Here is a 13,336-nt window from a genome sequence, read left to right on the forward strand (position 1 = left end):
GACTTAAAATGTTAGAATACCGACACAATAAATGATATTTTGACTTTATGTCAGCTTGGTTATAAACTAGTGTTGCAGAATTAATTCAGTTAAAACATGTATGTCAGAGTGATTATAATCTAGTTTTGTAGCATTTATTCAATTGAAACATTTATGTCAGAGTGGTTATAATCTAGTGTTGTAGAATTAATTCAGTTGAGTCATTTATGTCAGCTTGTTATAATTTAGTGTTGTAGAATTGATACAGTTGAGACATTTATGTCAGCTTAGTTATAATCTAGGGTTGTAGAATTAATTCAAATGAGACGTTTATGTCAGCTTGGTTATAAACTAGTGTTGTAAAATTAATTCTCTTGAAACATATATGTCAGTGTGGTTATAATCTGGTGTTGTAGAATTAATTCATTTGAGATATTTTCGTCAGCTTGGTTATAATCTAGTTGTTGAATTAAATAAATTGAGAAATTTATGTTACAGTTGTTATAATCTAGTGTTGCAGAATTAATACAGTAGAGACTTTATGTCAGCTTACTTATAATATAGTGCTGTGGAATTCATCTAGTTGAGAGATTTACCTGAGATTTTTTATTATCTAGTGTTGTAGAATTCATCCAGTTGAGACATTCATGTAAGCTTGGTTATAATCTAGTGCTGCAGAATTTATTCAGTTGAGAGATTTATTTCAAATTTTATAATCTAGTGTTGTTGAATTCATCCAGTTGAAACATTTATGGCAGCTTCGTTATAATCTAGGGTTGTAGAATTCATTTATCCCGTTGAGGTATTGACGTCAGATTGGTCATAATCTATTATTGTTTTACATCAGAGATTCACGCTCCTAATGAAGAGTGAACCTACTATGTTATCGTATCTGTTGTTTGTTACCTTTTACAAAAATAATTAAACTATTTTTGTACAATGGTTGCTATAACAACGATTTGTCTAAATGCCAACAATATTAGCAAGGATAATTGGTTAAGATCATCTTTCTACGTTTCTTATTTTTGAACTGGTTTTGGTTCAAACTGCTCTTCGCAGTTCCCAAGCTGTATCTATTTTGTGTCTCTTGTTTTGGTAAACGCGATGTGAACACCTTTTAGTGATATAATTATAGATATTTGAATTTTAGGTCTGTAACAGATTGTTATAAATTAGATTTTTGATGATGCACTTTTTATGTTAGCTTGGGATCGCATGTCGTTAAGTTCAATTAACTTTGTTAAAGTAGGCTTAGAATATTTTACGAGGGCTGTTCAAAAAATACGCGGACTGTTTGAACTGCGCGGCTCCAGTTGGTTCCAGGGGAATTCGCTTGGTGTCGCTAGGTTCGCACAGATCAGCTGATTACGACGCCATTTCCCGATTGCAGATATCTTCATTTGTGTATTAGCTACGCGGTTTTAAGTGAAGTGCGATTTTTTCGTTTGGCGGGTTTCAGAATGAATGACCTGAAGGAGCAACGACTTGCTGTGAAATTTTGTGTTAAACTTGGAAAATTTGCGACTGAAACTTTTGCTATGCTTAACACGGCTTACGGTGATGTTGCTATGAAGCGTACGGCATGTTTCAAGTGGCATGAACGTTTTAAGGATGGTCGACAGTCCATTGAAGATGATGAGCGTCTTGGACGTCCTTCCACGTCAACTGACGACCCACACGTCGACAAAATCAACACCCTGGTGCAGGCAAATCGACGTCTGACTGTCAGGGAGTTTGCTGAAGAGTATGGGATATCAGTTGGATCTTGTTACGAGATTTTGACCGAAATATTGAAGGTGCACCGCGTTGCTGCGAAATTCAGCCCTCAGAACTCGTGAGTTTTTGGCCAAACACTCGATCACTGTTCTTCCCCACCCCCACCCCCCTACTCACCTGACCTTGCTCCTTACGATTTTTCTTGTTCCCCAAACTCAAAAGACCCTTGAAAGGAAGAAGATTTGAGATGATTCCCGAGATTAAGGCAAATGAAACGAAGGAGCTGGAGGACATTACAAAAGAAGCGTACCAGGACTGTTTCAACAAGTGGAAACACCGTTGGGATAAGTGTGTGCGTTAGGGAGGAGAGTACTTTGAAGGGGTCCCAGACCTATAACTTCTAAATAAAGTACATTTTGTTTTAGGACGTCAGTCCGCGTATTTTTTGAACAGACCTCGTAAATTGACGTCACGTAAATCTAGAGTCTTTACGAAATATCTAGAACGAGGATTAGACATAAATAAGGACACGCCAGTCAATAAAGTGAGTAGTGTATAAAGAAGACCATGGGTAGGTCTTCTAGCTTGTGGTGTCAATCAGTCACTGTGTTATATTTTAGGTATATGTTAAGTGTTGCGTGTATTGAGTTGTTTTCTTTTGTATTAGTGCTGCGCAGTTAGCGTGGGATAAACGTAGACATTTCAGAAACTACTAAATGTACTTGCCTGTATAGAAACTTACGGAAGAAATAAAATTATTTTATTATCGTAACGTGGACAGGCCGTTAAATTATTTTCACCAGATAATTTGAAAAACAAGCACACAGCAAACTGTTTGTAATTAAGCACAAAGCTACCCAACTGGCTAGCTGCGTTCTGACCACTACGGTTATCGAAACTAGGTTTCTGGCTTGTAATTAACGCCTGCTACAATGAAACTTAGCTTTTTTTGTTCTTTATTTTACAAAATAAGAACGCACTGAAATGGAAAATTTTATAGGTGAATGACTAATTTATAGATCGGATTTATATTCTACAAGAGAAATACAAGAACATCCACTCAGCTGTTATAGTCTGTATAAATATGGAATGTCCAAAGTTATTACTAATGATGAGAGAACCATAAGCCTGCACAATTACTACAAATTCTAGTGTTCTTCATAACTGTATTAGAAATCACGGTGTTCCCAGTTTCTTCTAATTAATGGTTATGTAATAAAGAAATCATTTCTCTTTGCATAATTGCATTATAATTTAGGGTTCAGAAACACGCAAGTCTGAACCAATAGATGAAAGTAGACAATAGCACTTCGAAATTTGTAATTAACGCAAACTGAGAATAACAACGGGTTAATATACACTTTTATTGTTACCTGCATTGTTCTTCTAGGACTAATGATAGGTTGCTCACTCTTATAATGGATATATTCTGATTTAAACATCCATTTTCATTTCTTCTCCGGCAATAAATACCGTTAAATAGATTTCCGTGTTTCTTGCATCAGATAGACAATAATGATACTTTCTCATATTCTAAGTGTACACTGTAAAACTAGGAGAGGCAGTTTGAAACACCACATAGATATTACTTATTATTGAAACATATCTTTGTTTTACCATCCAGTGTCAGAATTCACCTTTCCTCTAAATGCCAACTTGTCCGTTAGGCTTTCGATAGAGTTTTTATCTGTGTTACATCTAAACGATGTGCATGCTTTATGTTGAAGCTAATAACCTTTCTGATTTTATTTATTAAAAAATGGTTTATTTTCTATACAAAACTCGAGTAGAATTTTAGTTTCCATATTCTTCTTACTGTATGGATCTTGGCAAATTGACTGGTAGAAAACAAGCCACACCAGATGGCCTTTCCTCTCTTCACTCGCCAGCTCTTGAAATGTCAAAAAAAAATGTTTTTATGTATATTATTCCCTTGTCTTTCATTTGATGCTGCTAAAGACGTCATAGACAATACTTCTAGTTATACTAAAGCTGAAGCCCGGCATGGCCAGGTGGGCTAAGGTGTTTGACTCGTAATTCGAGGGTCGCGGGTTCGAATCCCCGTAGCACTAAACATGCTCACCCTTTCAGTCGTAGGGTGTTATAATGTGATAGTCATTCCCACTATTCGTTGGTAAAAGAATAACGCAAGAGTTGGTGATGGGTGCCTTCCCTGTAGTCTTACATTGCTAAATTAGCTATCAGCTAGCGCTGATAGCCCTCTAGTAGCTTTGCGCGAAATAAAAAAACAAACAAACAAATACACTAAAGCTCTATTATACCTCTTGAGAATATTATCCATTTAATGGGTTTTTACGACGAGGCTTTCTGTTCTTGTAATGTGATTAATTTAATATTTGAAACGATGCAGCTGGCATACCACTATATTTGGCTGAAATAATTATCACACAATAACTTTGAATTTAGGTTAACAATTAACTGCTTTATTTTCAGTCTACAGCTTTATTGCTGTCTATCGTAAAAATTTGTAACTGCTCATATATTGTTAAGAAGAGCTGGATCTAAGACGGCTGTGTAACATCTACAGATTTAACAGAAGATTCACTCGTATGTTCGACCATTATTCATTGTGAACATTCTGTTCGTTTATGTTATTGTGTTTCTTATAAAGCAAAATTAGCAGAATAGTAAGTGAACTTTTCGCTTTTACTAGAAGCTACTTTAGAATTAAACGAATATCAGACATTGGAGAAATAATGCCATGAAATCAAAACCTGGGAGTGAAATGAGACCAATGTAGGTGGCGTTACAAAAATACACAGATATAAGAAAAAGAATTAAATACAGAAAAAAATAAGAAATTCTTATATAACCTAAAAAATTTGGAATGGGGCAAACTGCGAATCACCAACGTAGTGGACCCCAATGGTTCAACGGAAAGTCCGTTGGTTCAAGTATGCTAAAAATCGGATATTGATTCCTGTGGAGGGCAGAGAACCGATAGTATACTCTGTAACTTTGTGCTTAACAACAATCAAACCAACGTTATCATAAAAAGCACAAAAGAAAGTACCTTTTCTTACTGGCCATACTCAATATTTTAAACATTTTAACTATCATTAACACTCATTATTTATTTCATACAGAGGTTAAGGAAAGGTAGGCACAGCATGTGTGGGATAAGTTTATATTGAAATAAAACATATACATTATACAAAAAAAGATATGTGGGGAACAAGACTAGGTTTAGAACATTAGTAAAGTCTGTTACAGAGCGCAAGTAATGCCAAGGAATTAAAATTAACATGTTTAAATGACATGTGTAAAAATATGACTTACTAAAGCTCATAAATATTAAATTATATTGTAGTATCATGTGTCAGGATCTTGTGTTGAGAAAAATCCAGAGATGTAGGAATAGGAGCAGAAATCCAGTGATATAGAAACTGTGTCACAGAGATCCAGTGATGTAGAAACTGTGTCACAGAGATCCAGTGATGTAGAAACTGGGTCACAGAGATCCAGTGATGTAGAAACTAGATCACAGAGATCCAGTGATGTAGAAACTGTGTCACAGAGATTCATTGATGTAGAAACTGGGTTCCTCACTTAAATAATTACAAAAGACAAACTGTAAATAATCTTCACAATAACACTATTAGTGGACAATACTGGCTGGATGTGAACAACGTTTTTACATATATATTTTTCTCTGCAAGTTGGTTTTCTCGACATCTCTGGTTCTTACATAGTATTTTGGTTGATGGCTGGATGTGAACAATATTCTTATTTAGTCTTTTGTTGGTGGCTGGATACGAACAAGATTTTTATATAGTGGTTGGTGGCTGGGTGTGAACTACAGTCTTATATAGTGGTTGGTGGCTAGATGTGAATAACATTTTTATATAGTGGTTGGTGGCTAGATGTGAATAACATTCTTATATAGTGGTTGGTAGCTAGATGTAAATAACATTTTTATACAGTGGTTGGTGGCTAGATGTGAATAACATTTTTATATAGTGGTTGGTAGCTAGATGTAAATAACATTTTTATATAGTGGTTGGTGGCTAGATGTGAATAACATTCTTATATAGTGGTTGGTGGCTAAATGTGAACAACACTCTTATGTATTGGTTGGTGGCTGGATATGAACAACATTTTTATATAATCTTTTGGCTATTTGCTGGTTGTGAATAACAGTTTTTAGCTGGTAATTCGGTTGTGTGACTGGTTGTAAGCCATAATTTTAGGGAGCATTTTGCTTGTGTGACTGTTTGTGAATAACAATTTGAGGTAGTATTTCGGTTGAGTGACTGGTTGTTAGTAGCCTTTAGTTGTGGTTTATACACTGTTTAACCAGCATTTCAGTATTTGTATGATAAATCAGGTTAATATAAACTGTAAGTTTCAAGTAATTTGGTTACTAGCTCACGTCGTGATAGCTGAAGCAAACACCTAATTAAAAATCGATAAGTTCTTGTTGAAAAAATTCATTTCAACTATGAAAATATTAATTAGATTATGAGTAGAAGCGCGTTTGATATTTTTCTTTTGATATTGTGATTGGTTAATTAGAAGAGGTGATCAAACTCACTCAGTGAAGAAAGATACTTAATATTAAAGTGTTGTATCTAAACAGTGAGTAACTTCGAATTTAACTTAATTAAATATAGGGTTGTAGCTTTTTCGTAACTCTTACTATCTCTAGTGAAGTACAAGTAATATACTTCAGATATAATATTTTATTTTACTCATGTAATTTTGACATGAGAAAGTATTCACGAATACAATTTAGTTCCTAAGGTCAAATGTAATGGTTTTAGTTAAAGCATTCTAGTGGCGTAACGGTATGTCTGCGGACTTATAACGCCATAATCTGAGTCTCGATACCCGTGGTGAACAGAGCACAGATATACCATAGTGTAGTTTTGTGATGAATTTCAGACAAATATTTTTGTAGATGAAAAATTTAACTTTATTTTTTATAAAAACCAGTATTACGTACGATTGTGTTTGATGACTAGAATTTCAATAAAGACGAGTCTCGAATTCTGTAAAATTTTAGACTTAGTGAAGATTTTGCGATTTAGCTGATAGAGACCCCAAGACCTATTAAGAATGTTGACGTACAACTAATAGAGAATTCTGGACCTTTTAAAAATGGAGGACTTCAGTGGGTAGGGATCGCTGAAGCTAGAAATAATAGTGAACTTCAAGAGGTTTAGAACTTTGGAATAGTAAAAATGATGGCATTCAATTGATAGAAAACATTGGACTTGGTGGGGCTGAATTTTTGACATAGTAATAATGGCGGAGCTTAGCAGTTAGAAAATTCTCAGCTTTATTTAAGAGTTATGGTGCGACCTCTGTAGTGGAAGTTTCAAAGTTTAACTGTATGGTTGATTAGACACCAAGCTATTTCACATCAAGAAGACGATGTTATATCAATATGTTCTCACCAGTTCGACTTCATATCATTAAAGCAACGCCATTCGTTGCTTTAAGTGATGACGTCACTGGGAAAACCATTTATGGTTTAGCTCTAGTCTTTTTTAGTAATAGTTTAGTTACTATAGCTGTTTAACTTTTATTTCTATGTAAGTTAGGTATGTAAACGAGCCTTTATAGAGGTCGAGGATTATTAGCCTATTGAAAGATGTAAATAATATTGTCATAAATCAACCTACCTATCGAACACAACCGTTTCGCATTCTTTTCCCGCTAGAGAGCGCTAGTAAACCTGAATACTGTTAAATGTTTCATTTGTGAATAGACAGAAACAAATGAGTGAGAAGTATTTTTAAAAATCGACGATTTCTTATACACATAATCATCAAATTGAGTCTGTTCTTAGTGTCAAAACTACAATAAGATACGGAGTATCGTACTATACAGGATAAAAAACATGTTTCTCAGGAGCTAACGTTATGCAGGAATCAAAGTAGAATATTCATGTCGAATCTTAGTTGAATGGATGACAACTATCTGCTGTAGAAACACAAATGTTAAGAACGAAAATTAGATCAACTTTCCGTCTTTCGTCTTCAGGTGCCTGAAATTTTATCAAGAATCAGATCAATTTATATGTTTACAACAAACAGCTACATAGTAAACAGTTTGCAATAACAACAACAACAAAAACATATCGGAAAAAGAAGTGTTTACTTGTTTGTTGTTAAGCCGAAAACTAAACAATGGGCGATTTATGCTATGCTTTCCAGGGGTATTGAAATCCGATTTTACTTTATAAGCCTTCAGTTTTACCGTTGAGCCACTGGAAGGACCGATATTTTCTCTTCAAAAACAATTATTGAGGGAATTAAAATTAGAATTACAAAATTACTGTTGTACACCTTCTGCATTTATCGATATGGCGACGTTATAAGCGTGGCAGTTAATGACGCTATTCCGTTGAGAATACTTGTTTGTACTCCTTCTGGTGAATAGTTCTAAATTAGGAACATTTAATCTAATTTTTCTACGCTTTAAACTGGTAGTACGTTATAAGAGTGACAGTCAGTCCCTCAGGGTAGATGATGGGTGGTAGAGTACTTCTGACTGGCCTTTTGGTCAGCAATTCAAAAGTAGCGCTGATTGTATATAAATTTAGCAGTTTTTGCCATAAGTACAAAATATAAATACACATTTAGATAAGAGATTTGGAATTAGGGAAAAGTCTCATCGGCAATGGATATAGAAGATGCAGTGTTGTTGATATACTATGATAACTGTTTATTGCTTTCATTATTAAATTATTAATGATGACTAAATAAACGCACCACTTATCGTCGTGTTAGTAGAAGTGTTTTTGTTTGCTTTTAGCCTTAAATAACGCATCTACGTTTTATTTTTAGTGAAATATACACAAAAGTGTTAATACCAGTTTTTGCTTTTCATGTGTCCAGAACTTTCATGATCGATTAAATAAGTGTGCTTAAAGTAGACGATACACGTTTTCTAAACTAGTTTTTTGTTTGTTTTTTCAACTTAACTTTAAATAATGTTTGCGTCGTGTGAACTGTAACTCAAGCATGAAACGAATGGCGCTCTCAGTCGGAATTGTTACGACACTAATTGAACAAGTTGCACTCTAAATGCGAACTATAGTTTGATGCAGATTTAAATTCATGATTTCAAGGAAAATATAATTTTACTTAACGAATTATGTTTAATATTGTCGAAGAACCAATAATCAACTAGCACATATATTCGTGAACGCTTTGCACAAGTATAAGGTTTTATTTGGGACAAATGAACTCAAAACTTCAACGGATTCTTACCTCACAACTATATCTCAGGACAGCTGGTAGGGGTATTAACACTTCTACCAAAATAAAGCTGAGAACAACGTTTCGACCTTCTTAGGGCATCTTCAGGTTAACAAAGAGAGAGTTTGCAACTGACCATTGCCGAGGACATGTCTTAGGGACGACAGTGTAAACTGGTACAGGATTGTAGGGGCGTTGCAGTTAGATATTAGGTTATTAATTAGTATAGGTATTAAGGTGTTCCTTTATTTTGGTTTTAACTGTTGTAAAGTAGAGATTCTTTGCTTTTGCGTTGTTTATATTTGTTTCCCTACTTAGTATCTCGGTTTTTCCATGGTTATGCTGTGTTTATTTTAGTTGCAGTGTTCAAAAACGTGTGAAGATGTTTTTTAGTACCCGTTTACACACTCGACCCTAAGACGTGCTTGGCAACGGTCAGTTGTAAACTCTCTCTTTATCGACCTGAAGATAACATAAGGAGGTCGAAAAGTTGTTTTCTGCTTTAATTTGGTAAAAGTGTTAATGCCCACAACAGTCGTCCTGAGATACATTTTTACTTCAAGTGGGTTTTTTTGTCATCACGAATTACCTCAGTACTATAGTTAAATGTAAGCCCAGTTTGCGCTTATTAGATTAAGTTGATTTGCTAACCTGTTTCCTCTTGCACCGCCCCCCAGTGTCTCAGCGGTATGTCTGCGGACTTACAACGCTAAAAACCGGGTTTCGATACCCGTGGTGGGCAGAGCACAGATAAACCATTGAGTAGCCTTGTGCTTAATTCAAAAACAACAAAAAACAACAACATCCTCTTGCACCTGAGCGACACCTATGGTTTAAACATTGCCATTTCCAATTGTTTAAATAAGGAGAGGGAGGACAGTCACTCAGCGGTATCTGTCGCATGAAAATATTACAATTAACCAAATAATTAAAAGTGTAAAACATACATATTAACACTACTTGTCGTATCTGATACTCTCTGTTCCAAACCTCGTAGTCAGTCGGTATATTAAGTTACAAAACTGATTGCATTTTTCCTTATATCTTTATTAGCAAGTACATATTTTCTAAGATAAACTAAAGTATACTTGGTGAAGATGAAAATTCCAATGAATTTTGAAAGTTTATCGGTCAGCCAATGGCTATTTTTAGAGTTGCTTTTATCTTTATTTGCTCGTGCATTTTGTGTTTGAATAAATTCGAAATGTTAAGTTAGACTTCGCTGTATTAAGCTGAAGTAGGCTTAGGGCCAAAACTTATTGTATTGAGTTTGCACTTTTTGAGGGTTAAAAAGTAATACGACCTCCTCTAGGACAATGATAAGTCCTCAGACTGTAGGGTCTCCATTCTCCTCGGTGGACACATCAGATAGCCCGATGTGGCTTTGCTCTAAGTAAAACAAACAAAGAGTAAAAATAACAATATTTGTTAACGTCTTTTTTTACAGTTGATTCACGTGTTTACTGAGAATCAATAATTAAATATCTGAAGTGCAGAAAGATGGAATGTGATAACAATTAGGAAACATGTTAAACTTATTTAATTAAATGTCCAAAATAGAGTATTAGTGGTTTAACTTACCCTTACTTTAATTATTCTTAAACCCACGACTTGTGGCTTCTCGAGATATTCAATTTTTTTGCTACATTCCCAAATACCAACTTTTTATTTAACAGCCTTCATACCAAACGTCCCTAACTAATTATACTAATTGAAAAAATAAAACACTCTTCTAGTTATTGAAAACTAATTAAATATCAAGAAATTTTATTAGAAGAGAGAAGTTATATAATTTTTATATTTATATTTCTTTAATTCACTAACTTTCAGAACATGTAATATGTACAAACAGCTGAGCATACTTTATCGGATTATTCTACCAGAGTTCACCAAACGTGTTAATACAAAAGTTTCTCATAAGATATTTTCTTCCTTTTCTACGTCTTTCATCTACCGTAATTAGCAAAAAAAGGTATATCTCTAATAATTTCTAACAAAAAATCCTAGTGCGAATGTAAACATCTCCACCTCTGATTTCAGTCAATTCACTTTGATGTGATTTGAGGTTGGTTTTAAATTTTATCGAAGTGGGATGAAAGGTTAAAAGATATTATATTATTAGTTAACATTTCCATGTTTTCGAACATTAATATTATTAAATGAGTAACCTAATCAGACATTTCGTATTTTCCAACAGAGAAGTTTTAGTTTTGTTTGTTTGAAGTTAAACACAAAGCTACACAAGGGGCTATCTGTGATCTGTTCACCACGGGTATCGAAACCCGGTTATTAGCGTTGTAAGTCCGGAGATATATCGTTGTGCCACTGGGGTACCCGAGAGAAAAGAAAAATGAATAAGACAGATATCAGCTCTCTCAGTTATGAGTTACTCATTGTCAGCTCGTAGCATTACAGTTGCTACTTTATTTAAAAGATATTATCAGTTATTTCGAAGTGAGACTGACACTGCTACATCCGTTTATCAGTCTGTAATGAAATAGTGATACCGTATTCATCTTTTTCCATCTTTATTTTAGGGTATTACAGGAATGGTAATCAAAAAGTGTTATATATCCGCAACTGTAAACTTCCGAATTCTGAAAGAAAAAAGCTACTGTCTCTTACTCTGAACTGTCACTACACACAACCGGAATCTCTTCACTATCTAACCTGTAAGATTTAGTTTCTATATAAAGTTTCACTGTGTTTTTATCTCAGAAGATCCATTAACATTAATTAACAATTTATCTTTGTTAGTGTTAGTGAATCACATATACCACAATTAACTACTTTAAGCACTTCTATCTAAATGCTGAAGACTGGCACGTCATGAATTAAATTAATAAATAACTAAGTGATTGATCACCGCTGCATATATGGAGTAAAGTGAATCGCGTTGTTTTTGTCTTCTTAAACTAACTATAAAAATGTCTTTTAAATATTAAAGTTCTCAGAACAACGGAAAACCAAAAGACGTCATTGGTATGTTGTTTTTTTTTATCAACGAAGGTCCGGATTGTTAAAATTAACTATACAGTTTGTTTTATATATCAGGACACCCACTCCACTAGAACTTCTCATTGATGATGTGAAAGAGAAGGTGACTTGTAGATTTCTGTGATTAATACAAAATGCATATTCAAGTATAGGAAAAAAAATCTTGAGCCCTTGAGCGTGTTGTTTTTTCGTGAAGTTTTGAGATGCATCCTAAAGTAATGTTTTTTACTACGCAGTAATCAAAATATACAGTAAATGTTTAATTATACTAAAACGTTGAATATTACAGAAAAGCTTTAAATCAAATAGATATAGATATTTCATTTTGTCAATTGTTATTAATACATTTTATAATTGACTACAGGGCTGTGGACACACAATCTTGTATTTCATTACAGGTAATCATCATTCTTTTATTAACCTGTGACTATAACTGTGTTTAATCTTTACCAACGTGTGTTTCATTTTTACTAACGTGACTGGTTGTGTGTTTCATCAGTACTACAGTGATTGGTACTGTGTTTTATCAGTTCGACTGTGACTACTGCTGTGTTTCATCAGTACGACTTTGATTGGTGCCGTATTTCAACAGTACGACTGTGACTGGTAAAGTTGTTTCACCAGTACGATTATGACTGGTAAAGTGTTTCATCAGTACGATTATGACTGGTAAAGTGTTTCATCAGTACTACAGTGATTGGTAATGTGTTTCATCAGTTCGACTGTGACTACTACTGTGTTGCATCAGTAAGACTGTGAGAGGTGCTGTATTTCAACAGTACGACTGTGACCTCGTATGATTTATCGTATTGTGTGGGGATCTTAAGTACAAGTGATCAGGAGAACGTTACTGATTGGTCCATTTCAACGCAGTAGTTTTTCTATAACAAATATAATTGACCAGTGGTAGCTGGGAAAACCCATCTCTAGGAAACGATCTTTTCACGTCAAGTTGTCTCTAAACTTTATGTATTCAATAGAGTTTAATGAAGCATATGTTGTAACGCGCCTGCAGTACTGAGGTTGAGATATGACGGGCTTATAATATAGCCGTAGACCTGAGATAATATTAAGGAAAAGTTAATATAGTTTATGGAACATTTGGGCGAAACTTCGATCTCAGGAAAGTGATTTAGCATTGTATGAACGTTTTTGTGCATTCACAACGTTTCGTTCGTGACATCTGCATCAATCTTTTTTTATGGGACGACAGATTCGTTGAATTTTTACGAGGTTAAGCCAACCAGTTGGTTTTTCACTTCTTAGAATGATTAATGTTGGTCAAAAACAGATAATATGGGATTATTATCAAAAGTTGTAAGTCACTTATGCTCAATTACCCTCATATCTAGGGTTTATAAATGGCTCCATTCATGTGGAAATGTTTGTGAAAAACCTTCCTTATGGCTCTAGCT

This window comes from Tachypleus tridentatus, chromosome 9 (assembly GCF_004210375.1).
Source record: "Tachypleus tridentatus isolate NWPU-2018 chromosome 9, ASM421037v1, whole genome shotgun sequence".
Classification (NCBI taxonomy): Eukaryota; Metazoa; Arthropoda; class Merostomata; order Xiphosura; family Limulidae; genus Tachypleus; species Tachypleus tridentatus.